Raw genomic sequence first — 27,186 nt, 5'->3', positions numbered from 1 at the left:
GCATTTATGTGCATAGGGATGCAGATAAATCTTGAATACACTGAGATCCGAGGTCTTGACTTCTCACTGGCTTCTGAGTCTCTCTGCCCATGAGAACCGAGCCTGTAGTGAGAAGCAGTTTGTGCTCCTGGATGGGTTATAACACGCCAGTCTGAGCCACAGGTTTCACTCCACAGTTCCTGAAGGAGCACAAAGCACGCGGCTCCTTTTTAGGGGTTTTATGTTTTACGCAGCTTGGCTGAAGGTTTTGCCAGGTTGAGCCATACGCAGTTAATTACATGAATGCCAGTTTTCTATTCTTTTGGACACAAGCACCTTAGAGTGATTCAGGCTCATATTGTCCTAACAGGATAATTAAATATTGATGACACTTTGTGGTTAAAAGACAGTTCATGGCAGTTGAGGCTGTATGTGGGCAGCAGCATTCCAGGCCCTGTCCTGGTGCCTGTCACAGCCAAGTCACAGCTTCAGGGCAGTGTAAAACCTGGATGCCTGTCACTATGCCTTTTCCCCAGTGCCCCTGCTCCTGTGAAAGGAGCACACTCCAAACATAGACCTGATCAGGACACACCGTGATCTACACTTGCCAGACACTTGAGCAATGACCTTGCCCAAGGCAGCATTGTTTCCTAATTTGCTTTAACATCAGAAAAGACAATGTCATTTAATATGGTCTAATCTCACTTTGTTAGGGAGCGTATGTGTGGGGATGGCAACACCCATTACTCTGGCAAGAGAGTCACCCCTGCCTATGGCCATATGCTATCCTGAACAGAAACTGCCCTTTCATTTTTGGACACTGTTCTGACAGTGTTCTTGTTAAGCTGCTCAGTTTTGATAGCTGGAGAGATTCATCCCTTCCTGTTAAGTGGTCACTTCAGTTCCTTCAGCATGACAACGTATTCAAATGGATGTGCTGTCATGCAGGAGACATATGTCAGACAGCAGCCTCTCTGCTGTCACCACACTGGCTGTTGAGATTTGAGAATGAAATAGCAGTCCTCGTGATGGCCTTCAGGGAAAAGAGCAGCACATCTGGTAGCCAGCTCATGAACCAGCATTTGAAGCACTCTGGAAGCAGACAGACACTCTTAGCATTAACTGCTCATAGATTTTGTATCACCATTACGTGAAGTTTCTGAGCCTGCTTAAGATGGGCTTAGATCATCTGCTGGCACACGCTGCAAGCACATTGATTTCTTACATTAATCTTTAAGCAGCAAAGCATTTTATTTGATAGGCATGACTTAAGGCTGGTTTACCTGTGCTGTTCATGCTGCTGTGGCTGACGTAATTCGGTACAAAGCACCAGAAGAGGCAAGAGAGATTAGATGCTTACAGTGATACCTTCCCAAATCCTCTGGAGCTGTGTAACTGCAGCTGGGGTGGAAGGGCTTTCAGAATTTTGTAACTTAAGTTGACTTCTGATTCTGAGCTACATGTCTGAGCCTGGATCAGATGGAAATTGCCTCCTCCTCAGTTCAGCCTACAGAAAGGGAGCAGCTGTAATGCTAAGGCCTGAACTTTCCTGGCAGGTGAACCCTGCCAAGTTCTTGCTCAAGTGAGAGTAAAAGGCTTCCCCTTCCCCCTGTGCTGTTGTGAGAGCAGCAACCTGCAGCTGGTGGGAAATAGTAGCTTTCACTACTATTGTTACTTACTTTGTTTGCAAAGAAAATTCATGCCTGTCCCTGAATCCGCACAGCCTCATTTGAGTGGACTCTTGATTTAGCTGTGCGAGTACAAGAGCTGGTAATCTCTGCTACTTGTTCATTGCCTTTTCCCAGGAATTAATGCCCTCTCAGGATGCGTTTGCTGAAATGCATGTGTAAGTACCCCATAACCCACTTCAATCAAACTGGGCTAGCAAAAACCTCCTACTTAATCCATTTAAGTCTGGCCCAAGTTGACCAAAGTAGCTGAGGGGGTGTCCACACGAGTCTACTCTGCAGGCAGATCTCAAGAGGTGGTAATTTGCACAAGAAGTAGGATGGGCTGAGCAGGGGGAGTGGATCTGAATCAGCAGCTTCTCCCATCCCCTGGGCTGCAGGCAGAGGAGGACTCCAGCACATGGACCTGCTGGGCAGCCTGGCTAGCACAGCCTGGGAAGCTGCAGCAGAGGAGCTGTTCCCCCATTTATCCCTTCCCAGATATACAGCAGCAGAACTTTGTGCCGAGCAACTGTGGCCAAGAATGCACAGCAGAGTAAAGACCCCGCAAGCTCCTCAAGATCCCCTGTTCAAGTCTTTGTCCTTGGTCAAGCTGGTAAGGGTGGAGGTCCAAATTGTGGTCAAATTAGCATCAAAATGGATACTTGACATTTGTGTTGCCAGTTCCTGGAACAACTGCAAGCACACACATTCCTTGGATGTCTGCAGTATGGCAGCTTCTTCTAAGAGGTGTCTGATCCAGAGCTTGTGTAGTACTGGGCTCACAGACCTACATAAAGCATACACAAGAGCTGGGATCAGTGCTGCCGGGAAGGGCTTCCTTACATCCAACTTACTGCTGCTGTTAAGACCCTTGTCATGGAGGCTGCAAGGATTTACCTGGCTCTTTAGTTGGCTTGGGTCTTCAGAGGAATTTTAACCTCAAATCTCTAAGGTTAGTGTTTTCAAAAGATTTGGATTAGATTAAAAATATGAAAGGAGACTTAGGTGGTGTTTAGGAGTGGGGGCAGGGAGAATATCTGCATGAATTCCATGCCATGGCTGTAATTTCGTGTTGAAGGGATAGCTCCTAACAAGATTTACAATGTGCCCTAACCGTTGCATTTGTGCTGAGATGTTTTTCTCTCTCCATTAGCAACTTTTACTGATCTCATTTTTTTAAATGAGTAGTAAGTAAGTCAAAGGTTGAAGTGATTCCTCCTTCAGGAATTACTGACAAAGTTCCCCTTTCTTTTAGATGAGGCAGAAGTATAGAGGTCGCACAGATACCAGAAACACTTACGCAAGGGATGTGAATGAGGAGGAAATACTCACTGCTCTCACTGTTCTAGGGCCTGGAGAAAGATGACGAGCCTTCAGGCAATTCCCAGTCTGCTACTGATCCTCCTGCTTTGTCTCCCTGCCTCTTACCCACTCCTGGCTGAGAGGGGCAGGAACTGGGAATGGTAGCTGCATGCTTTCTGATGAATCTCTGGCCAGATCTCTCTGTATAAAAGATTCAGTCAATTTGTGTCCCCTTTATGCAGCACAAAGAGATGAGGCAGGGCAGTGCAGTTGCTCATACATATTTCAAATATTTTCCTTTTTTTTCTTAAGGTTGTTTTCACTTTTAGTGTAAAACAGGGTAAAACTGGCTGCCCTAAAGCAAGTTCCTCTTCCATATAGTTTATTTTTGTTGATTTAAAAACAAGAATCATGAGAAAGATTTGCCAGTGTAGCATTTGCTATGCAACATTTACATGCAGCTGCTTTGAACTTAATTCCCAGCAGAAGTGAAAGGATTTTGAGGCTTCCAGATCTTAGCAGACTACTGTTTTTTTTTCAGACAGAAATCTGTATCATATGTACTTCTCTAGAGATCCCTCCTAGCCAGCTAGGACTGTACTATCCTTTTTCTACCCCACTGAGACACATTACCAGCTTTTGGGAGGGGGTCCTTCTGGACCTAGAAAGTTAATTAGTTTTACTTGCAAATGTCTGCCACTGAAGTGACTGATTACTTTTTGGAGGGAATGAAGACTCTTGCCTCTAGAGTTGAAAACAGCAAAAGCCTGCAAATTTGTATATATTTTGGTGCTTATTTCTCTTTTGTGGAGCAACACTCTTCTCCATATGTGGGGGAAATTTTTCAACTGTTCTATTTCAGTTCTGGAATTGTAGGTTAAATGGTAAATCTAATCTTACATAACAAGAATATGATCAGGAGTATTTGAAGGCCATTTGCAAATCAAATGCTGGTAATTTCAGGTAAGATAGTCTTGCCCTGCTTTCCTCAAGCCTGGCCCGTTTCACAGAAGCTGAGAATCCATTGACTCTGATAGATTTTTTTTAAGGAAATGAGCCCATGATCTAATCCAGGGCCAGAGCAGTAAACAGGTGGTTTGCTGTTTGGACATGTAAGGTAACTAACTCAATTAAGGGAATGCAGGTTGCCTTAAGGTGAGGTGAGAATGTTTCCTGTGTCCACTCAGGAACCTTCTCACTCCTCGGTGGTGATGACAACTTCAGCAAGCAGATGCTTTTCTTCCTAGGAGCAGCATCAGTTTGATGTCCCATAAATCTTATTAGGTATTCTGTTCATTCTTCAGAGAAGTATCATGAGGGTTAATTATTTCTCTGCTCTGACTCAGACAGTGATTTTGTGCCAGAGGATTCTGGCAATAAGTATAATCCTAGTGATACCCTCAGTGAGGAAAGCATTGTTAGCGATGTTGATGAGGAAGTGCTAATGGAAGCTGAACCAGAGCCTGATATAGAAACTGAGAGACCTAAAGCAAACAAAGGAAAAAGGCTGGAAACCTGGCTGTTTTCAGCCTTCCACAGCAGATCTGACAAAAAATAACTCTTTGTCTTCTTTCTCCTTGCACCTCCCCATCCAAACTCAGGCTGCAGAGTGGCTCTCCTGGGGCTGAGCTGTGCTAGAGGGAGGGAGGAGCTGTGCTGCTCAAGTCCCGGTGCCTGGCATTCCCTAGGGAAGATGTGCAGCAAGGAGTAGGTTTCAAACAGAGTGTCTCCTCTGTAAAACTGGGTTGCCAGATGGGGGCTGAGGGCCTCGCTCTGCCCAGGCTCCAGCAAGGCATTGCTCCAGAGCCAGTTGGCACCGTGAATTATAAATACATTGGCCATGTTACTCTATTTAGGACCAGTGCTCTGGAGTTAGATGAATGCATGAATAAAACATATTTTCCATGCTGCTTTTCTCTCTCTCAGTATTTTATAAACTCATGATAAAAACTGGGGATATTTACCTGCTTGTACCTGTGCTGAGGAGGGCAGAAGGGCTCCTTGCACCAGCACACAGACCTAACACAACTTAGTCCTTTAAGATTTTCCCTTGTCCCAAAGAGATTATTTTCCTCTCCTGGTCTCGTGTGGTTTCCAAGGCCCAGTTTAAACACATACAATGACATAGGATAGATAGCTATTTTCCATACATGGCCTTGTATGGTTGTTCAGCAGGAAACATTCATTGCTTTAAGACAGTACTGAAAGGGTTTCTGTTCTGCTCTGAAAGAGAAGCATGCAGGATTATCTTGGGTCACATCTTTCTTCTGTTAGTCAAACGGTGAAACCAGACATCTGAGTTAAGTCTGTGACCTTACCCTGTGCTTCCTGGCCATCTCACAGCTTTCAGTTGTCCCTAGTTTATATGCAGGATTCTTCAGTCCCCCTGGCAATCTGCATTCTTTCTCAAGATTTTTCCTGGTATATTGGGCCCTTGAGAGACCACAGCATTGCCTTGGTTTCTATGTGGCCACTCCAATAATTCACATCCTTAGTCTGGATCCCTCTGCTGAACAGGCTTAAAGGTGTTCATGGTCTTCTCTGGCGTTTCTTGATGCTATTTAACCTATATAGTGTTCTTTCAACTTGCATCCTTCCTGGATGCCTCCAGAAGCAGTACAGCAGGCTCCAACATTTCCTGACACTGCGGCCCCTTATAGCAACCAGCAACTTACACATTTGTCATTCAGCTCACAATCTGCTTCACTGTTTCTGGCACCTTACGGTTGCTCTCTCATTCCCTAACATGCTATAGCCTTCTTCAGGCTTAGCAGCTGCTCCAAGAAGATTCCTAAGGCTGAGGAGCTTTTTGCTGAAAGCATTTTCCAGATTCTCCCTTATGCTCTCTAGCAATGATTTTTTTTTTCTATTTTGTGATATGATGTGTTTTCCTTGGCTTATTTCTAATTGTTCTTCATTTGATTTTATTGGTCTCTGATGTCCAGTATCATGTGTTATTCACCTTAAAATAGGGACATTCTGAATTTGTTATTTCAAACAAACTGCTCTACCCAGCAGTTGTAGCCCTTCTAGATGTGATTGCATTCAGTAACATTCCTTCCTGGTAGCTGACTTGTGTCCCCAGCAATTCTCAACCTTCTCTGGTTTTCCTCATCATCCTGAGGCTTGCATCTCGCACCACTGCAAGGCCTTCTCAGACAACTCTGCCATGAGGATGTGTCCTCTGGTTTTCTCTATCACCCTGGGATGTTTCTTGACATACATATCTTATTCAGCTTCCCTTATGTCCCATAGCACTACACAGGCTTTTCCTACCTCCTCAGCAACTTTCATGGTACTCTGATGTCCCCTGGCTGTTATCTGGCTCTCTTTGATCTTTCCCAGCTGAATCGCAGCACTCTCTTAATATCCCTCAATATATCCTCTATGATCTTCACAGACACCTCTGGCTTGCTAATGGTTATTTCCACATTCTTTTTTAAGACTCAAAACAGTTTCACTAATCTACAAACATTTGCAATCATACAACCAGAAAGGACCTTCTGGTAAAGTAGTAGTTCAAGCATTCCTTTAGTTTCTCTGACAACATTTTCTTTAGGAAAATACATAGCTGCCCTAATGAATTTTGGGAGCAGGAGATTGTAACTGCATTTGTAGAAACGTGCAGGAGCAGTCTGAGGCTCTTTTACTAAAGGACTAAAATAAGGTGAGGATTATACCATGGTGAGCTTGCCCTGTGTGTAAAGACCCTGCAGCTAATAAAACAGGCAGCACTCTTGAAAATTTGATGCATAGCTTCCATAAAGAGAAGCAGTGCTTTTCTTCTCTTTGATAAAATCCATATCACTGTTCAATGCAAATTCACCTGGTAATATTAGCAATGTATTTGAAATATTTGGGTTCTGTGGAAGATTAAACTGTTGCTATTCTTACATTAGACATCTTTCCTCATAATGACTAATAAGAAAATCCTGGGTTGGACATGAGGAAGCAATTTTTACTTGCCTGCTTGAAGGTCCGAAAACCTGCTTGATGTTGAGGTTTTCAAACAGAAAAAAGAAACAGATGCTGAAGTTTATGAAGCTGTAGAATTTGGTTTATTCTTGTATCACCTCTTGAAAATAAAGAAGCATGAAATAATACAGATTACATTGCTCATTAGCTATTTATGTTTCACCATCATCAATCATCTGGTACAATGTAAGCCAACAGCATCCATTCTACATGGATACCATTATAGAGTGAATATTTCTCCTTCATAAAAATTCCAATGCTCAAGTATGTTTGTATACTTTCACTCTTTCCTTGTCCCCAGTGCTTTGATTGCAGTAAGAATCCTAAAAGATGTTTGTTCCTGTTGTCTTGTGCAAACATGTCCTGCACCTAATCCTGGTTTCCATTTACAAAAATTACAGAAAAACCCATGTGATATAAATCATACAGTAGTGCCTTCCAGTTTTATTTAGTTCCTTAGTCAACCATGCTTTTAGTTATCCCCAGCACTAGATGCCATGTTTAACAGTGCAAGGGCTACATGCTTATGTGCTTACTTTATTTCCTTTACTGCCCAAGTTCTAAAGCAGTCAACAGCACTTTAAATATGGTTTTATGACTGCTCACTTACCTCCTGAACTGCAGGGGAGGGAGGAAAAAAAATGTTACTGAGTACAGTGGGGTCAATTTCTTTTTGCATGAAAGGGCTGTTTAGCAGAGGGGGAGGAAGGTGAACCTGGTGCCAGCTGTTTTTGCACTGGCCAAGTCCTGCCATCAAAACTGCACAGAGACTGTGCTAACTTAACTCTGCAGCAGGGTCAAGTTAAACTTCCAGATGTACACTCCTACAGACCCTGCTCCTTCTCTTCCCCTCTATTCACTTCTGGGACAAGTGCAGAAACCATCTCAGCTGGCTGGACATCGTCACGTGAAGGCTGTGATGGTTGTGACTTCTCTGGAGAACCCAATTCAGCAAGTGATCCAAGTTCAGTCATGGCCTCACTGGGTATAAATTGTATTTTTTAACATGAAAGCTGAGCTGGACCTGGCAGCTTTTAAAACTTGTAGATTTGGGAGGAAAATAAAACAAAAATATATTGAATATAGTCTATATTACTTTTTCATCTGATGGATGCTTCTTTTATTATTTTTCCTTGGTAGGAATTTCTATGGTGTGAAGGATTTCCCTGTGGGTGCAGAGCGGGCATGGAGGGTCCTCTGGAGCTAATTTGGGCCACTCTCCATTCCAAGTGAGGCCACTTAGATGAGGCTGCTCTCTGATGATCCTCCCCTGAGAGATGGCCCATGGTGAAAGTAAAACCTTCAAGTTTAGATTAGGAAAGCATTTCTTAAGCTTCTCCTGAGCACAGATTGACCTCTCCTGAATCATTTGTCTTCCCAAGATTTTTCTGAGTGCAGCAGTTCTGCCCAGACTAGGGAACAGCTTAAAATTCTGCTGATAGCAACAACTCAAATTCCTCCAAGGTGAGGGAGTGGAATTGATCAGAGTTTACGTCTTTGATGTGTGAAGATCCTTTTCTTTGCCTTGGAAGAACTGCACTGCATAGAGGAGTTACATGAGCTTGCATAAGTACTTGCAGCCAGTTCTCATACCCATATCCTGCAGGAAATGAGCAGTGTCTAGTAAGGAGATCAATTAAAATTCTTTATTTTGTTTTTTTTTTTACTATGTATCTCTTTTCCTTTCTGAAATTTGCCTAACCAGATGGTTCACGCTTCTTAGTTAAGAAGGAAAATATTTTTTCTCTCTTAATGTTTTAGACTCCTGGTGATTCTATATGAATCCTTTTCATTGGAAAGGGTACCCTGAACTGTCTTTGGCCTAGCACTGGATAAGTATAAGAAAGAGAGAACTGCTGTATTGAACAGAGGCATTGCAAGATTAAGTTTTCTACTGCTTCTGCTTTGTAAATTGCCTCCTGGTTGATCTAGCAGCATTACGTCTAGCAGTACTTGCTCTCTCTTTAGCCTCTGTATTGATATTTCTCCCAATAAGTGAGGAATCTATTTTTGTGAGCATCTTGTGACAACCAGCTCAAGTGACATAAGCCACTGAGCAGCTATTGAACAAATCCAGGCTAGATTCAGAATAGGAAATTAGAGGGTGAAGTCTCCACATCCAAATAGCAACAACAGATTCATCTGGACCAAATTTTTGTCCTTCAGCTTCTGCTTGGTGTGACAACTGCCCACTTAAAATAGCATTGAAATGAAAAAGAAAGGAAGCTGTGTCAGTACTTTCAGTCCCGCTGCGGAAGGTGTTGGTTCACCCCTAATGCATAATGCGCAGCCTCTCCAAAATGCACATCACATCAGTTCCCAGGATCTGCAATGTTATAAAGCAGCTTGCAAAAGAAAAGGAAGAATAACTTCTCCAAAGGCAGTTAGAGAGGGAAGTCTGAGAGAGCTCTGGATATAATTACCTGACCTGGAGTCTAGCCAGGAGAATGCTGAGCTAAGGAACAGTAAAGTCCTGACTCTGCACAAGGCATCCAGACAAATTTAAAAGAAACTGCAATAACAGAAGTGGGATTTGAGCATCTGGGAAGACGTTTGAGAGAGTGAATGAATACAAGCGAAGGCCTCTAGAGAGTCTGATGGGAAACAAAAGGAGCAAAATTAAATACAGTGTATAATGGTAATATATGTGACACTGACTGTCTTACACTCAGGGCTACCTGATAAAACGCTTTCTTCTGCATGATCTGAGATCTGACTCCTCTAAGTTCATTTACCTCTCTGTACAAGACAGACTACATGAACATGGATGGAAATGAGACACTCTTGTGTTCTTAAATGTGATGAATAAGAACTGAGTCAGACCTGATAAATATGTTAAATTTTTAACCAAGTACCAGGTTAATTAGCCACCATCAGCGGAAAGTTTATGCAGGATTAAGGATTTCTCTCTGTTGGGCTGCTCCCCAGCTAAGGAGGCCTGGTCTCTGGCCAGTTTAATCCCCAATTTCTCAAAGGGTAGTTATTCTAACACTTGGCCACTGTTTCTTGACAGGACTGATATCATACAAACATTTCAATTTTCCTTCACTTTTTCCTCTTATATAAACTTTCTTCTTCTACAAAGTCTTCACAGCTCCACTGTCAGCAAACCAATACACCTGGCAGAAGAGTGACAAGGGTCTGCTATTAACTGCCTTTCATTTTGAGATCCTATTCTTGGGGTGATTTCTTTTGTATTTGTTGGGAGCTCAAAGCATACCCAGGCAGCTAACATTGCTCAGACCATGCCCAAAGCATTTTGGTCCTTCCAAACTGTTCTCATTCAGGCACTCCAAATGGAGTGCCAAATAAGGTATGTTTAAAAATGAATGCAAATGCAAAACTGAAGAGCTGATGGGTGTGAGCAGGGAAGGGGGTCTAGAAGGCAATGGTAAAAAAAGGAAAAAGAATAAAAATAAAAACGGAAGAGCTGGAGAGAAGGTAGAACGTGAGGAAATCCAAGTGGAGTAGCGTCTGGAATCTGAAACTGTGCATTCTTCCCACTGACAGGTTTTTTCTTACTTTCCCTAAGCTGTTGCTTTTTTCGTATTTCTTTTTCCCCCTGGCTCATTTGTTTTATGCCAAGAGGCTTATTTGTCTTTCCTAGCTTATTTGTAGTGCATCTGGATTTAGGCATCCTGATAAATTAGTTCCTCTGAAGACTGTGATCCAAAAATGAATGTTGAGTTGGATTTTGAGCTAATTTAAACTGATATACTTCTGATGAAGTGAAGTTTAGCCATGCAAAATTCCACTGCTTGAGCAAATGCATATACAATGAACACTATTCCACTTCAGTGTCTCAGAAACAGATACTGTCTACTCCTTCCCAAAAGATTATTTTACATTTGAGACACGTATCTATAAATGTCTGTATTTTGCAGTTTTGAAAATCTAAGCATGGAAATGTATTATATTAAGACATTCCACATGCTTCAAGAGATTGTCTTCTACTGAGCACATTCTTTTTGAGAAGAGTTAACCTTTCATTAGTTTTATCTGCCTGAATGTGTTGGCTTAATTGTGTGTTTTATTTGCTCTGTAATATCATATGTGCTTACTGTGTTTCAGCAGACAAACATAAGCTGGGGTCAGAGTGCACGCTCAGACAATAGTCTGCAATTTCCAATATCCTGCAGGATTTGGGATTTCATTAGTAATTTTTGGTTTTATTTTATTATTAAACACAGAATGAGAGCACCATGGAACTGATTCATCTTAGTCAGTGTACTTATATGACTGGCTTGGAATTGAAAAAATGTATTTTAGTGACAACTTTGCTTCTGATCTTAGGGAAAGCACTGATGGGAATTAGTTAGCTGTAATATACACATTATTGGAAGTCAAATTTTAATCTTGCTGCCTTTGAAAGTGAAACAGAATCAGTAACAATCTAAAATCATGTCCCTTACTACTTTTCACTTCAGTCAGAGGAAGCCTGATTCCCACTGATGCCAAGAACATTACTCCATGTTGAGAGATGAGCTCTGGTGAATTTTGCTGCAGCGCTACAGAAGAGGCTGCCTTGGCTTCCCACCTGCTGCTTGGCTGGAGGTCATTGCCACCCAGGTAACCTTGGGTGTAATGAGCTGTCACACCTCAGTTTGCTCATGGAAAACCTGATTGTGTACTTATATTCACCTTTGCTGGATTTTTGACTGGGTTTGCACTGATGTCTCTGCAGGGGTGGAAGCAAAGACTTCCTGCTGCATCAAGTGGAAGCCTTCTTCAGAAGGACAGGTTAGCTGAGGGTGGCAGCTCTTGACTGAACCACAGCAATGCTCATCTGGTAGAGTCAGCTTGTGGTGTACAACAACAACAGACAAAAAAAAAGATTAGGGGTTTCAATGGCAAAATAAACAAAAATGTACCTGTATGGAAATAAGAGAAAGGCAAAATGCTTTAAGGTCCAAACAAGATACACATGGTGAGTAAAATGATATCTTCCTTTTCCAGCAGATATTTTTGGTGTCATATACATGAGAGCTAAGTGCCACCGCACCAGTGGTTCTTAGTCCTTTGGTTATCTCTGAAAACATGAAAATTACACTTGGAATGAAAGTGCAAGAACACTGTGGCCTCCACTGGATCTACCACCTGCCATTAGAGAAAAGAGCTACCAGCAACTTTCAACATTTGGAGTGGCATCCAGGCATGCCAGCCCTAACTAACTGTTCTTGCTCTGTAGACCTACTGCAGACATGTTTGGACATCTAACTTCCTAATTAATTATTCACCTAAGTCCTGACCAGAAGCAAAACACATTTGTCCAGCAAACTGTGCAATCGCTCTGGGAACCGCTGAGCTCCTGCCTTTTTGGTGTGCTGTTGAAAATCAAATTATATAGCTTGAGCAACAGAACTGTAATTAGGGTCAGTAGAAAACTGCGGGTAGGATATTATTGTGGATTCTGCAATTTTTTGTCATATTGCTCCAAAATATGCCAGAAACCAGAAGTTTTATTGCTTGACAGTGCATTAGCACTGTCAGTGAAACATCCTCTGTTTCCTGATGTGGAACTGGCCCTTCTGTGAGTCTGTTGCCATGGCTGGCCTCAATTTACAATAATTCACAACTGTGCTCCTCCTGGAGTTGATGGCAAAGCTCTTGTTAACTCCTGTAGGAGCTGGACAGGTCTAGGCAGAGAAAATATGGATGGATAAGGAAGATGATAGAGCAGAGCTGAAGAGAAAAGAAAGCAGGCTATGGTGTTTCATTATAATCTCCCCAGTTATCACTGGCTCTCATACTGATACCACCAGGAGGCTTTTTCATGGATTAAAATTATGTTACAACTGGAAGTTAATCAGTTCTTATTCTCCTGTTCTCCATCACACTCAGGAAATCTCTGCTCTAGGCTACTGCTGCTTCTACCTCTGGGCTCTTAAGCTCCTCCTTTTTCTCCTTAGATTTTCTTTTCCTAACCCCTCATCCTTCCTGCACATCTTTATTCCAGCTGTTTCCAGATCTTTCCTCTTGGGGGGCTCCATTCTCTCCACCTGCACCATTCCAACCCCCGAAATAATCAGCTGTGGGCAGGCCAACGACTGACTGATGTGTCATTGCTGGCCCTTTCAGCCAGGAGAATACACCTCTTGAGATCATTCCTTCAGGATGTCAGCAAATTCAGGCAAACGTTACAAGACTGATATCATAATTGGAAGGCTGCCTAGGATCAGTTTTTATAGGAAAAAAAAATTTAAAAAAAATAGATGTTTTAACTCTTGTGACTACAGTGGTGGTCTAAAGATGTAATACAGGTTCAAATAATTATTAAGATAATGCAAGATCCAGGCTCAAGCTTCATTCCTTGTGACAGGAGAGGGAAATAAAAATGAAGGGGGAAAAAAAGAGCTAATTGTGGAAAAGAAGCACAGAAACAGAAGAGGTGGAAAGGAAAAGAGTGATGAAGAAATATAGAATGCTTTCATTTTTTGTTGAAAAAAGTGTGAAAAAAAATAAAAAGCCCAAGAAGCAAAGAACAAATAAAAGGAAGAAGAGTAGGAAGAACAGCGAGATAAGCTGGGGGTTGGTTGAATTCTATTTGAGCACTGCAGTGAAAAGTTCCAGCTATGGAATTACAGTCCAGATTCTTTAGATTGTGAAGTAGTCCATGAACAGACTGGATCTCTGACTTAGGGACTACCACAACCCAAACACTTCCCAAGAATAAAAGGCTGAAGTAACTGTGGAGCACTGGAGGACTTGGAGGAACCTCTGCACGAGGTGTAAGAAATAGGCTGGATAAAAATGGAAGTGCTCAGAGCAGATGAGCAATGGTTGAGCTCCAATTGTTGTATTCTTGTACTTCCTGCTTTCTGAAGGCAGTGACATTACAAGTTCCCTTCACACTATGTGTGTGTGCATATATATACACAAACACATGCCTATCGAAGAATTTCTTAGCTTTTTAAGGAAGGAAAGTTGATTTCCTTTCACATATTACTACATTCAGTTCTATTTGTTTCATTGAAAGGAATTCCAGATCCACAGATTGAAGCAGAGGCTCATGGACAACTCTCACTGTGCAGAAATGTATCATCCCTGTGCAGGCTGCAAGGAGAAAAGGCATCCATTTTTATTTAGTAGATCTCAGTAGGAAAAATACAAAAATATGCAAGTCAGAAATTTTGGGTTCTATTCCACATTCTGGGACGAACCCATCTGGGCACATCTCTTAAAACAACTCTGAAGTGTTCAACTCCTAGTTACTCTAGCTTTTCCTTCTTACATTTCCAACTTAGCCCTTTTAGCCTTACATCTCATTGTCTCCATCCCTGTTTCTCAGTCTCCTTTCAGCTTCAGGTTTTAGTCCCCACCATGGCGATATTCTAGCTGCCAGGAGCTCCTTCTTCTAGACCTCATCCTAGGCTCCCTTGCTTCTAAGCTCTGTGGTACTCCAGGTAACCCAAATATCTTGTCACAGGGCTGCTCCCCCTGCATTTCCACCCTGCTCTCTGTCACAGCGCACAAGTTTAATCCAAGCCTGCCCGTTCTTTACTGAATGACTGGAAAGCAATTGGCAGAGATTTGGGCTAACTGAGAGGCTTATGATAGGATCAGCAAAAGTTGCCTCCTTGATATCAGCATTTGTGATCTGTCCCTCCTTCAGGGTAAGGATGGCCTAGGATTACTACAGGAAAGTATGTGAATGTTTGTAAGGCAACACAGTATCCTTCATTCTTGCTTGGGTTAGTTGGGCTAGTTTTATTCCAAAGTATTGAGATGAGTTGGATACCCCACAGTGTAATTTTCAGCTGTCATCATTAGTACTTGCTAATGTTGGAATATTGCAATTCAGCAAGAAAACAGTGAATTAAATTGAGAGTGTAAAAACCTCAGCTATGGGAAGCCTTATCTTTATTATCCATAATGTCACAACCTCCTTTACAAAATAGCTACATCTGCTTTGAAAACTGCAACCGACGACCTCAGTTCACATTAAACACATTTACAGGCTCTCAGACTTCCTGGGATGGGAAAATTATCACCATGAAGGCAGAAATTGAGACACAGAGGCATCACAGGGTGGTTTCAGAGTGCCACGGGGGACAGGAGGGAAAAACAGATCCCATATTAACTTCAATTCCTGTGGTATCCTAAATATCATAATTCTCTCCCCACAGTGTCAGTGGATTCAAGGAATTCACAGTGACTGAAGCACAGTGAGTGCACTCCAGGTGTGCCAGGAAAGGCAGGAATCAGCGAGGTGGTCTTGTGCAGAGAGACACAAGCAGTTCTTTTCCCAAAGAAGTTCATTATCTAGGAAGCTGTTTGCTGTTGTATCAGTTATGCCAACAGTTAATTCATGACAGGGCCCAACCTACTCAAAAATCCGTATGACTTGCAGGATCATGGCTTGAGAAATGATGTTAAAAATTAAAGTATTAAAGTTTTTTGCTGACTCCACCATGCCAGCTTATTTATCATTTAGCACATGACCAGGGCTGTCACTGATTTACATATGAAACATGAGAGGTTTTTCTCCTCTGATCCTGATGTCCCAAGGCTATGCATGTGTACAGAAACCATATGTAAAAGAGAGGAGCTCTGTTTTCCAAGTGTGAGAAGGAAATTGCTCTACTGTGAGACATACACATACGTCATCCCTTTGCCTTTGTTCCCAAACATGGTAAAGAGCAATAAAGCTGTTTGTGGACTATAATGTGACGTAGAGGAAGAGTGCACAGTTCCCATTTTCTTCTGCCTGTATGTATATAACAATGTCAGTGTGGGCATCCAAAGAATGAATGGTTATGAAATACTGCTCAGCAGCAATGTATAAAAGGTAAATGACACACAGCAAAGGAATCTCCCTTCAAATCACATAGCACATTTTGGTCTGTGACAACTACACCACTAGATTTTTTCCATGTTTATCCAAAGTAGCTTAGTAAGCATAACATGCATGCCATTCACTAAGTCTGTGCACCAAAATACAGAGACCCCAAGCAATGTCTCCAGTGCATGTAAGCTTGTCAGAAAGGCGGACTGGCTGCTGCTACCTCTGTAAAGTATCTATTTCAATTAATTTTTGTGAGAGAAGTGACAAAAATAGCTCTCATTCTACTACAGCTATTCAACTGTTATTTTGGTGGAATTACACCTGTGTAAATTTCTCAGAGGTGGGAGTTGTGCACATGTTCTGTGAGCTAATGAGACTTCAGAAAAGGTTGTCAAGAATGGCACAAGACATATCTATTATTTTTGATTCAGAATGAACCCATTTATCTTTTCTCTTTGCTAAAAAGGACAATTTCAGGATTTTTCTGGTGACTGAAAGAAAAAAGTAATGCAAGATGCAGACTTCCTTCTGTCCCATATGTCTTAAGTGTACAAAGCTTTTTTTAGAGAATAGCTTTCTTTCAGGGAAAACCAGTTCTTACTAAAACTAATTCTTATGAGATCAGATAAAATGGGAGGAATATTGTTGGCAGATCCTGATGCGTTATTTACAAAAAAAAAAAAAAAAAAAAAAAAGGCTAAATCAGCCTAATCCAGGCCTGTAATACAAGCAGAGAGCTGAAGAACCTTCCCTGTTCCCCAGGGCTGTGGTTGACAGCTCAAGAGCTATTTTAGTGGCTGTGGTCAGAGGATGCAAAGTGCCCGGACAGTCGTCTCCACCAGTCTGCCGAAACCCCTGGGAATGCCCCACAGAGCCGCTCACAGCCCCATGCTGAGGCTTTTGGAAAGGCACAAGGGCCCAGCTGGGGGCCTGCAAACACTAAGCACAACTGCATCCCTTAGATTGGTCACACCTTCCTAGATATGCATCTGTTTAATGACAAACATTCAGGTCTAGCTGGGACAGAGCTCGAAATACAGCAAGGACTGGCTACCTGGTGATTCTCCCTCCAGCAGGTCTTGAGATCACACCCAGTATGAAAGTAAAACTTGGATGGCTTTTTGGTGTTACTGTGCTCTTGGCTTTGAACTTCACACTTCTGTCTTCTCTTCCTCCAATGTCTTCTGTCAAGCCTTTAGTTCCAAGCAGTGCCAGACCCCTCCTAATTTCTGGTGTTGTGTATAATTTTCCATCTTTTTAGCCCATTTTTGAGGTAGACAGCAAGCCCCTGAGGCGGGGACTTGCATCATCTATTAAAAAAAACGCTCAGTAATTATTTATGATTCGTTTGTTGCAGTATTTGTGTACATTATTTAATAACAGATATGGATCACAAGTGTTGAGCAGACAAAAAGATTCATGTTGTCAGGCAGACTGAAAGGGATTTTGCAGACTACATGTGTTGTCAAATACCTATATCAGTGGACAAATTTATTGCACATCTAAATTCAAATCAAGCCAGGGCAAACCAGTTCACTTTTTCTGTGAATTGGTTATCCACAGTTACTTGAACTGCATCAAACAAGCTGACATGGAGCTGTTTGGCCTGGTTTTACATATAGCTGTCTTTACTCTTTGTTTAAGAGCAAAACAGAAAGGGGTTGGGGTCTTTTTTCTTCAAATAAAGCATTTCCTTGTAAAGAATTCATTGACTGAATATGTTAAAAAAGTGTCCCTCAAACAGGTGAATTTTCTTTTTGAACTAGAAGAATGCCAGGATCCAGTTGTTAATTTATAATTCAGCACTAAGCTAAAGAAACAAGGGCAGAAAATGCATAGTTGTAAATCATGCTTGCAGCCACAGAACAATATAATGCCGAGCAGCCATTTTAGGTTTTTGGTTGCTTTATACCCTTTCCACATAATGAAGCCTGTTAAATGGATCCTTATGGGAATTGTTCCTGAGGTTTGTGTTTTGTATATGAAATTCCAAGTACAAGAGTTTAATTTTGTGAGATAAATAGACTGTATTCTGTAAAAATTGGTTCAAGGTACTCTTTTTTGGAAAGGCTTCTTTCTTTCTAGCTATAACAACAGCTTTATCCTTTTTAATAAAATGCAAACCCAATACGTCTGGAAAAAATATTTCAATGGAATTATTTCTGTCAGAGGGAATAAAGGTGGCAACTGCAAATCCTGGTGTATTTTACTCAGAAGAATTCCTAGATAGTCTATAGCTAAATACATGGAGCAGATCTTCCTTTCTCCTCTATTATGGAAATCTCAGAGAGAAATAAACTGTTGCTGTTTCACTTCAGTCTTCAAAGTGAAGCCCTAACAATGGATGGAGTAGAGGCTCCACTCAGTAAATGTGTGTAATTCTAGCCCACTTTTTTACCTTAATGCTTTTTTGATGAAATTATCACACCTTCTCTTCCGAAAATTTGCTTGTGGATAGATGTATTATTTTTCTCAGTGAGAAATAATTCAGGTGTCCAATCAACCCAAAGGTTGTACATTCATTATTTCTATTTAAGTCAATTAGAACAGTACAGATATCTCTTCTATTTGATGATTTGCTTCCAGAGAAAGACTAGAGAATTAATTAAAATACACAATCTAATTGAATGGAAAATCATAAGATTTTGTTTCTAGGAAAGAGCTTGTCAGTACAGGAGATCTAAAGCTGTGCATTTATATCTAAGTAGAGAACATATAATCTCAAGCCACTCCACCAAAGTTTGAGTCTGAGGTCAGTTTTAAGACTGTGAGTCTAGTTTTAGAATGGAGCTTAAGGTTCCCAACATCCAGAGACTTGGGTGGGGACATAGGGGGGGAAACATGTGATATTGATTTCAGTTAATTTCAGATTTATTTCTGTTTAGCAGATCAGTTTTCTCTTTCTAAAAGTGTTTTCATTTTGGCAGACTCCTCAAATGAAAGGCTTACTTCGAGACGTTTCCTGTTGAGTAACTGATGCTGCTGCTGCTGAGAGGTAAAGGGAGACGTACACAGTGCTGAAGGGAACGTATGGAAGTGTCATGGCAATGACAGGCATGAAGCCAAAGGCTGCCATTATCTTTTCTTCCATCCCAGAGGAGCTAAACAGGCAGTGCAGAGGGAGCATGATATATGGCATTAGCAGATCCATCTCTCCATCCTTTTGGGTGTTGCCAGCCAGGTATTCTGAACATGGACTATGATTTGTGTTTCACGTGGTCATAGCTTCCAACCTTTCCCTTTTCTTGCACAAAGATTCCCAGTAAGCTTTGCAAATGCATGGGGATTCTTCATAATTTATTTCCACTGTGCTAAAGACACCAGAAACCAGCAAAACAGAATTCTGCACAATACTCCCATTTGGACAAACCCATTGTAAAGTGAAATAGCAGCAAAGAATCTGCCTTTTGAAGTGCATATTCAGCAATCTTGGCATTTTGATGGATTATGGAAGATCACTGTTTCCAACTAAACATTTCTGTGTTTCCCTACTAATGACCCCCCTTCTGCAATTACTCCAGAGTTTCTATACCCATCTGTCACAGCCATAATAATGAATTTAACATTAAACAAAATTTTTCTTTAGAGAATAAAGGAGAAGAGACAATGAAGATAAAATCTTGGATGCTTAGGGTGAATTTTTAAAATTGCTTTGTGGATTAACATGATTGTCTCTGCTGTTACATTTAAGTCCCCTGAATACACTTGGACAAGCCTTTTCCTGGTTCTTACAACCAGCCAGAACTCCTTGGTACTGTTGCTGTAAGAATACAATAGCTGAAGAGAAATCATTAAACAAGTGAGGTCAGCATCTCAGGAGTCTGTCTGCAGAACTTTGCAGGTAAAACATCAGCTATGGAAAATTCTCAGCTTTTGAGGAAAACCTGTTGTGAAGGACTAGGCAAAGGTACACATAGCAGGATATAGGAAGAGAAACACATTTTTAGCTGCTTGAGAGCCCTCATAGAAACCAGTAAGATGTCCAAAAGGTCTAAGAATTTGAGGGAGAAATACTTCTGAAGCTGAGCAATTTTGTGAATTGCAGCTGGCTTCACAGAATTCTTAGATGAGGAACAAAAAATTCAAGGCAGTCTCTTGTGTTCTTATTTAATGTTATTAATTAATGCATTTCGAACCACTTTTTTTGGTGCAAAGGGATCTTAATTATAGCGTAAAATTTAGATGTAATTGATGTAAACGATCTTCATGTAAATGAAAAGATGAGCTGCTGTGTTTGAAACTGAAGGGAAGAAGAAATGCCCTGTTGTAAGGTCACAGTTTATGTGGGTCGGAGTCTCAGCTGATTTATGTTAAAGGTTAACTCACAAAGAGAGAACATGCTCAGGTACTTGTGTAGCACATGAACCAGCATTGCTGTCCTGGGTGAGTCTGTTATGCAGTGATAATGAGGGTAACTTGATTATTTCTGTGACTTAGAAGATCCATTCCAAAAATTGCCTGAAAATGCTACAAATGAAGAGCTTTGTAGAGAAAGCTCATGGATTTAGCTGTGCTCAACAGGGACTCCTCTGTCCAAGACCTTCCTGCAGCCTATACCAGGGTGATCTTCCCAAAAAAATCAACAGCTTTGGGCTTTCTCAGTGATTTGAATGTAAGTGGAGGCAAGAGCACCTCTTTCTTAGTTAACATATGAATGCAACCAGAATTTGTTTACTGGGGTGAAATTTCCTACATTTCTGTACAAGTCACAGACCAGGATTCCAAAGCAATGCTTTTAGTCCCATTTTGTTCAGGTTCAAAGGCATTGCTTCTTGTGGTGTGCTTTGACCTAACATGATCTGATTCATGCATGAAATCCCCCTGTAATTCCCTGGGCTAGTTCATCTTCTGAGCTTTACCTAACTCCTCTCCCTTTCCAAGCAAAGCCTGGGAAAGGAGAGGAGTACCTTCCAGCCTGCTCTGAGTTACCACAAGCGTGGTCAACCCCACAGGACCGTTATGAGGCAGGAATCCCTGTGCTTTGGTGGGACAGGAGGCACATATCTGCTTTCAGCTGTCCTCGGGACACTCCAACTGTTCCATGTTATGGAGAAGAATGTGAAGTTGATGATGGTTTTTGTCAAATGAATCTTGTAATGTGTCTGTTTTAAAACTCCTTTTGAGTTTTTCTGATGAGGTTAAGAGATGGAAGGGCAATGCATAGCAGCTTTATCAGAGTAAGTAACTGTCCTCCTTTGGTTTTAAAGCCAAAATTAAACTGATAAATGCAAAGCCCACCTCTACAATGGCAGACTGACTTTGGTATTATATTTTCTCTGGATTCGGTTTAGAGTAATGTTGTTATGTTTAGAGTAATGTCTATGAAACATGATTATATGGTAATTCCTTTTAAAAAATTCATTCTTTGCCTTTGTAGATCAATGATGTGTTCTTTTCCCAGGACAAATACTGATGAATTCATACAGGGTTTTATAAATTTTTTAGCACTGTAACCTCACCACCTTCTTGCTGAAGCCCCATTTCACTTCCTGCTCTTTTTCTCAGTCATTGCTCCAAAGGAGCACACAAGGATTGCCCTTGCTGCTGGGTTTTAGGGACAGGCTGGCAACCTTGAAAAGTTGTGCATTTTTCACCTTATCCATCACTTCTTGTGGAAAGAGATGGGCATCTTATCTTCCTAGCATTTTTATCTGAACATGTTTTTACCAACACATTAGCTCATATTTGTAGAATCACAGAATCCTAGGATGGTTTGGGTTGGAAGAGACCTTAAATACCATCTAGTTCCAACCCTGTGCCTTAGGCAGGGGCACCTTCCACTACAGCAGGTCGTTCAAAGGCCCACCTAAACTGTCCTTGAACACTTCCAGGGATGGATGCCAAGATCCAGGTGCAGGACCGTACACTTGGCCTTGTTGAGTTTCATAAGGTTCACATGGGCTGGCCCAATCCTGTCAAGGTCCCTGTGGCGTCCCTTCCCTCCAGCATGTTGACAGCACCACTCAGCTCGTGTCCCCAGCAAACGTGCTGAGGGTGCACTCTATCCACGGTCCCTGTCACTGATGGAGGTGTTAGACAGCATCAATCCCCTGAGGAGCACCACTCATCACTGGTTTCCACTTGGACATTGAGCTGCTGACCACAGCTCTTGCAGAGTGACCATCCAGCCAATTCCTTATCCACCAACTGCCAACTTCACCAGACTGCCACAATTTCTCAAATACAATGGATAGTGGCTTAGCCACTTCATCCACTGGTGCCCTCAGGACACATGGATGCATCTCATCAGGTTCCATGGATTTGTACACCTCACATTCCTTAGATGCTCTGGTACCTGTTCTTCCCTTACACTGTGTGGTTCTTCATTCCCCCAGTCACCGCCTTTGCCTTCTGTGACTTGGCTGGTGTGGCTGGAGCCCCTGCTGGTGAAAATGGAGGCAAAATGTCATTGAGACCTCACCCTTCTCCATGTCCCACGGGGTAACCAGGTCTTCCATTTCCTTCAGAAGATGGTCCACATTTTCCTTGGTTTTTCTTTTATCATCAATGTACCTATATAAACCTTTTTTGTTCTCTTTGATGTCCCTGGCCAGGTTTAATTCCATCAGGGTTTTGGCTTTCATAATCTGACCCCTGGCTACAATTCTGTCTATATTCCTCCCAGGCTCCCTGTTCCTGCTTCCACCCTCTGTAGGCTTCCTTTTTCTATTTGATTTTGTTCTGGAGCTCTTGGAGGGTTTTACTGGTGATTTTATGATATACCAACCCTATCAGATGCTAATGGTTATGGCTGCTACCAGTTTAGGATGATTCTAAACCATGAACAGGTAAGCAATGGAAGGGTTTTATTTCTTTGCAGTTGTGCCAATACCCTAGTACAGTTGTTTTAATAATAATAATAATTTAAAACATTGCATTTCCCCTTCACCCACTGGTGTAGTCACAGCAGAATGAATGGATCATTGTTAGAAGAGTCATTTCCCTGCACAAAGCAACCTCTATTCACAATTGTAAGGTTAGAAATGTTCAACCAGTCATGACAATTAAATAAAATGATTGTCTGAGCATCTCTTAGGGTTACAAATCATTCTGTCTCCAGTTGGTGCTACCTGTCCTTTATTATAAAGCCACAGAATCTTTAAGACTGACAACAACTCTAATGGAAACAGTCTCTTGAAATATGATTTCTGTTCCCATGTTCAGAAGCAAAGAGTAGTTGTTCGTACCTTGAATAAAGATATTAGCTTTGTTTCCAGGACTAGAGACATGGGAGGAAGCTTAGAACAAAACCACAAAATGTAAGTGGAAGCTTTTGAAAAACTGAATGATGGGAACAATGAAAAATTTTGTTTAGTGACAGAGAGCAGTTGATATTTTTGGGATAGTTGATGTCTGAAGAAGTCTGTGATAAAATTTACAGCTATTTAGAAGAGAAAAAACAGGGAAGATAGAATTTATCTAGACACAGTAAGCCTAAGAGAAACAAGGGAAGTTTTACAAAGAAGAACTTCTGACAGTAAAATGTATTCCAGATAGTAGGTTGTTTTTTGAAAACTCTGAAAAAAGCCTGGTGGGGAATTTTTATTGGTCTTTTCCTACCTCTAGTTATTTACATGCTCCAGAAGATGAATCCTTTCTTATTAACCAGTAAGAAAGCCCAGCATTCAGCAAGGATTTGAATGCAGAGTCTCCAGCAGTACATTTTAATGAGTGGTATTCTTTAATGAGTGGCAGTCAGTTGACCGTAGTAGCTGAATTCCTGACTGCAGCACACCAGTCAGTGTCAAACACTCAGGATGAGTTGTTTAGAAATAAACCTGTGACACAGGAAATAGGGTATGAGGTGGTTCTGTGCTGTCTGAGGGTGGAAAGAGCTGGAGAAAATCCATCACTGTTTATGTGGTTGTATTTGTGACACATGGGAGCTGAACTAACAGAGGAAGTGGAGAATAAATAAATACTCAGCAGAGAGAGTGATTATGGCTAAGATACAGATCCCTAGTCCTGGAAGTGTGACTTAGGGCCAGTTGCAAGAAATTCCTTCTCATTGATTTTATAGACTATATCTACATTCTGAAATAGTTTCTAGCTAGTTATAGTAATAATAATGGCATGTGTTAGCGTTGTAATCTCTTAAGAGCTCATTTCTTCACATGTCTTTTTATAGAAACATTAATTCTTTTGGCAAAAAAAAATTGTGATGTTCTGTCTAAAATACTGAGGAAGAATATTTTTTGCAACTGCTGCTTTGTATATTTTGGGTCTCATGCATGATTTATCACTTACTAAATTTGAAATCCAAATTATGGAACTGGCTATAGCTATTGCCAGAAAGCAGAATCTGCAGTGCTGGAAAAGGACTAAAAAGGTTATCATCTGACTAAGCTGCAACCTTTTTTGGAACAGTATTTGTATTGTAGGTTACTAACAGCTTTGCAATCCACAGGTGCTCACTCACAATAGCAAAAGTGTTGTAATTCATCTATAATCAGGACATTATTTTTACTGCAAGTTATTCCGACTTTGCAGTCAATGGAAACTAACCAGCTATAGTAAAAGCGTTATCATTCATCTATAACTGGGACAGTACTTCCAGCGTAAGTTATTCCAACTTTGTAGTGAATGAAAACTTACCAGCAATAGTAAGTATGTTGTCATTCATCTAAAATAGAAGGAAGGAGAAAGATGGACAAAATGCAGAACGTGTCTGCAACAGAGTCTGAGTAAAATAACCTGAGTAAAATTTCAGGTGAAATTCAGTACAGGCTTCCAACTGAAAGGCTACACCATTTCCTTTGGCATCTGCCTCCCTAATCTCAAACAGGATGAAGGGGTACAGTGCAGTGAATGTGCTCTGGTGAAGTCAAACCTCAGCTGGGGTTATAGAAGCTGCTTGCAGAGCTCAGTGCATTTTGAGGTAGAGTAAGTAAGATAAGTAATACCAGAGTATTTTAAAGCTGGCATAGACATGGGAGACTGCAGTGTAGACATCCCATACATAGCTCTTCTGGGCAAGAAGCCTGCCCTTTTTTATGTTACAAGAGCACTGTAGGCACTTAACAATTATTAATAATAACTAATTAATAATGGCCCGAATCCTTGGCTGTGATTGAGTACCTCAGAGAATAACTCATCTAGAGTTGTAAGAAAAGATGGCTCAAAACAATCTTAACCAAATCCTGGGCCAGCTTTGTGCCTTGACTTTGCTCCAGCAAAAGATAAAGCAGCAGAGTACAATTTGTTCTAAGACATTAGCAAGGGAGAGAGAAGGACATAATGAATACATTTTATTGGTAATGCATAAGAAGAATGCAGAGTGGTGGCAAATAAGACTATTATGGGATAAGAGTATAAAATTAGATGTAAAGGAAGAGATGAGATTGGTCAATTCCACCGGTCCTAAATCAACATTTCATCTCAGAAACCACAAAAGTCAGCAGCTGAGTGGAGGCAAATGAAAGACTAGAGTCAAAACAACAATCATAATTTATCTGAGTGTCAGAAAAGCATTTTTACACTAAGTATACAACACATCGATTTACACTTGGTAGACAGTACTTACACAAAAAAAGACTTCAACCCTCACTGAATAGCCTGCAGCACAATACAAATTCTTTTCATGGTAAACCTGGGGGGGAAAAACAATCCCTTTTTATACAAGGAATTTTCACTTAAGTATTTGAGTCTACTGGGAACAGCCTGCAAGACACATACTCCCCACTCACATCTACAGAGGCTTGTGGTTTGATGTGCTGATGCTGTTTGACAGTGTGGGGGGCACTTTTAGGAACCTTGGTGGAACCTTGGTGGAAAGAAGCACAGTGGAAAGCTTCAGCTGCTGTTTTCAGTCCTCTTTGGAGGTGCCTGATGGAAGATCTAGGAGTTGTTTACTTGTACAACAAGGAGCAGGGTATGCTGGTAGGAATACCAAGTTTCACCTCTGGGAGTCAAAGGGCTGTGTTTGATAGCAAAAGATTTGCTTCCTTTGCTGGCGATGTTGTTTTGCCTTTTTTACAACAGAATAAAAATATTATTCCTTTAAGAAAAGACCTTCTTGGCTATCGTTGTTGTTATTTGCTGAGTCATGCCAATAATTGTTTATTTTAGCATTCCTAGAGAATTTTAGAGATAGTTTACTCCCCCTTCCACAGAAGGCAGTTAGGAAAAACTGTGTAATTTCATAAATAAAACAAAACTAAGGAGCTTTTAAGTTGAAAGCATTTCCTTTAATGGTCTGCTATGCAACAGTTCAGCAGTCAGCTGACTCATGGCAACCTGAAATTGAAAATGACTTGGGGTTGAGGGAAAGCAAGAAGAGGACAGGAAGAATTATACTAGCCAGTATACTTTAACTATCTATGTAATAGTTGGATCTTCATTTTGTTCAACTAACCATGACCTCACAGAATTGGTTCAGGCATCAGCTCTGTGTCTGGTCCAGAGCAAAAGATATATTTATAAATTAGATTAACTTAATCACTGATGAGAATAATACATTCAATTACTTAATTCACTTCTGTTTTGATAATCTTCAATGCTACCAGAAGCACACTGTCAGAGCTATTTTCTTTTAGTCCACCATTTTTGGAAAGCCCTTCACTATCTCTAGAGAGAAAGCTCATGCTTTGTTGTTGCAACTCTCTCAACTTCTATTATATAGCAAATTGTGCTTTCTTTCTATACTAGTTCTATAGAAAATAATCCAAACAAGTGAAATAAAGTATCTTTTCTTATATATTCAAAAACCAAACTCTGGATGTATTAAGTGAAAAGAACAATAACCCTCAAAAAGCCAAAACCACCAGAAAAAAACCCCACACTTTCCCGTTCTAGAAACTTCTTTCACTGTATCCTGCATTCTGTTATTTACAGTCATTGAAGAAGGCCAAAGTAATATTGCATATGAGCTGCTGTACTAGGACACTGACTTTTGTAAGACATATGAAGATTTTAGCTATTTTCTCTTTTCTAAAGAAACAAAGACTGGAAAGTGGGAAATTATTTCAGAGAAGACAGGGGAAATCTCACTGTGAGAGAAAGAATTACTCTGCTTTTTGAAGCTTTTGAATTCCCTGAATGTCTCCAGAACATTAGAACATCATGCATCCTCCTCCTGACCGTGTATTAAGGGTGATCCAGACTGATGAGATGCGATGGGATCCGCTAGGTTTACTTGGGAATCGCCTGCCAAGCCTCTTGCATTTGGCTGATATGAAACAGGAACACATCCTCTTCTGGTTTATGCATGGGTGAGCCATTTCTGTAGCATTCAGAAAGCCTTCACTACTCAGTTTGTTGGGAGAGCAGGCACACTGTACTGCTCAACCTGAGCTGGCTTAGCTTTTAGAAGCACCTGAATTCCAGTCCTCACTTGCAGCTGAGCAGCAGAAAATGCAGGAGGGAAGAATGCAAAGTCGTTTTGGGGTATTCTGAGCTGCTTGGATCCAGAGGAGGAAGGGCATGAAAACAATCCTTGGACACTGATTAAAAGAACCATTACGTGGCTCTGCCTTG

General features: G+C 41.1%; 1 protein-coding gene across 4 annotated transcripts in view; it reads left to right on the top strand.

Moving 5' to 3' along the window:
• The window catches only part of ENAH (ENAH actin regulator), a 123,829-nt gene that overhangs the window by 3,943 nt on the left and 92,700 nt on the right, over nt 1-27,186 (top strand). For 2 of the 4 annotated variants that reach the window (XM_053973471.1, XM_053973472.1), the window contains exons 3-5: nt 11,354-11,495; nt 11,611-11,853; nt 18,639-18,706. The gene's annotated coding sequence lies outside the window, so the exon portion shown is untranslated. The remainder of the gene's footprint in view (nt 1-11,353; nt 11,496-11,610; nt 11,854-18,638; nt 18,707-27,186) is intronic. The other 2 variants (XM_053973473.1, XM_053973474.1) reach the window with 2 other exon arrangements.

This window comes from Vidua macroura, chromosome 3 (genome assembly GCF_024509145.1).
Source record: "Vidua macroura isolate BioBank_ID:100142 chromosome 3, ASM2450914v1, whole genome shotgun sequence".
Lineage (NCBI taxonomy): Eukaryota > Metazoa > Chordata > Aves > Passeriformes > Viduidae > Vidua > Vidua macroura.
Note: the sequence above shows the minus strand (reverse complement) of the source record. Positions and strands in the feature narration are given on the sequence as shown.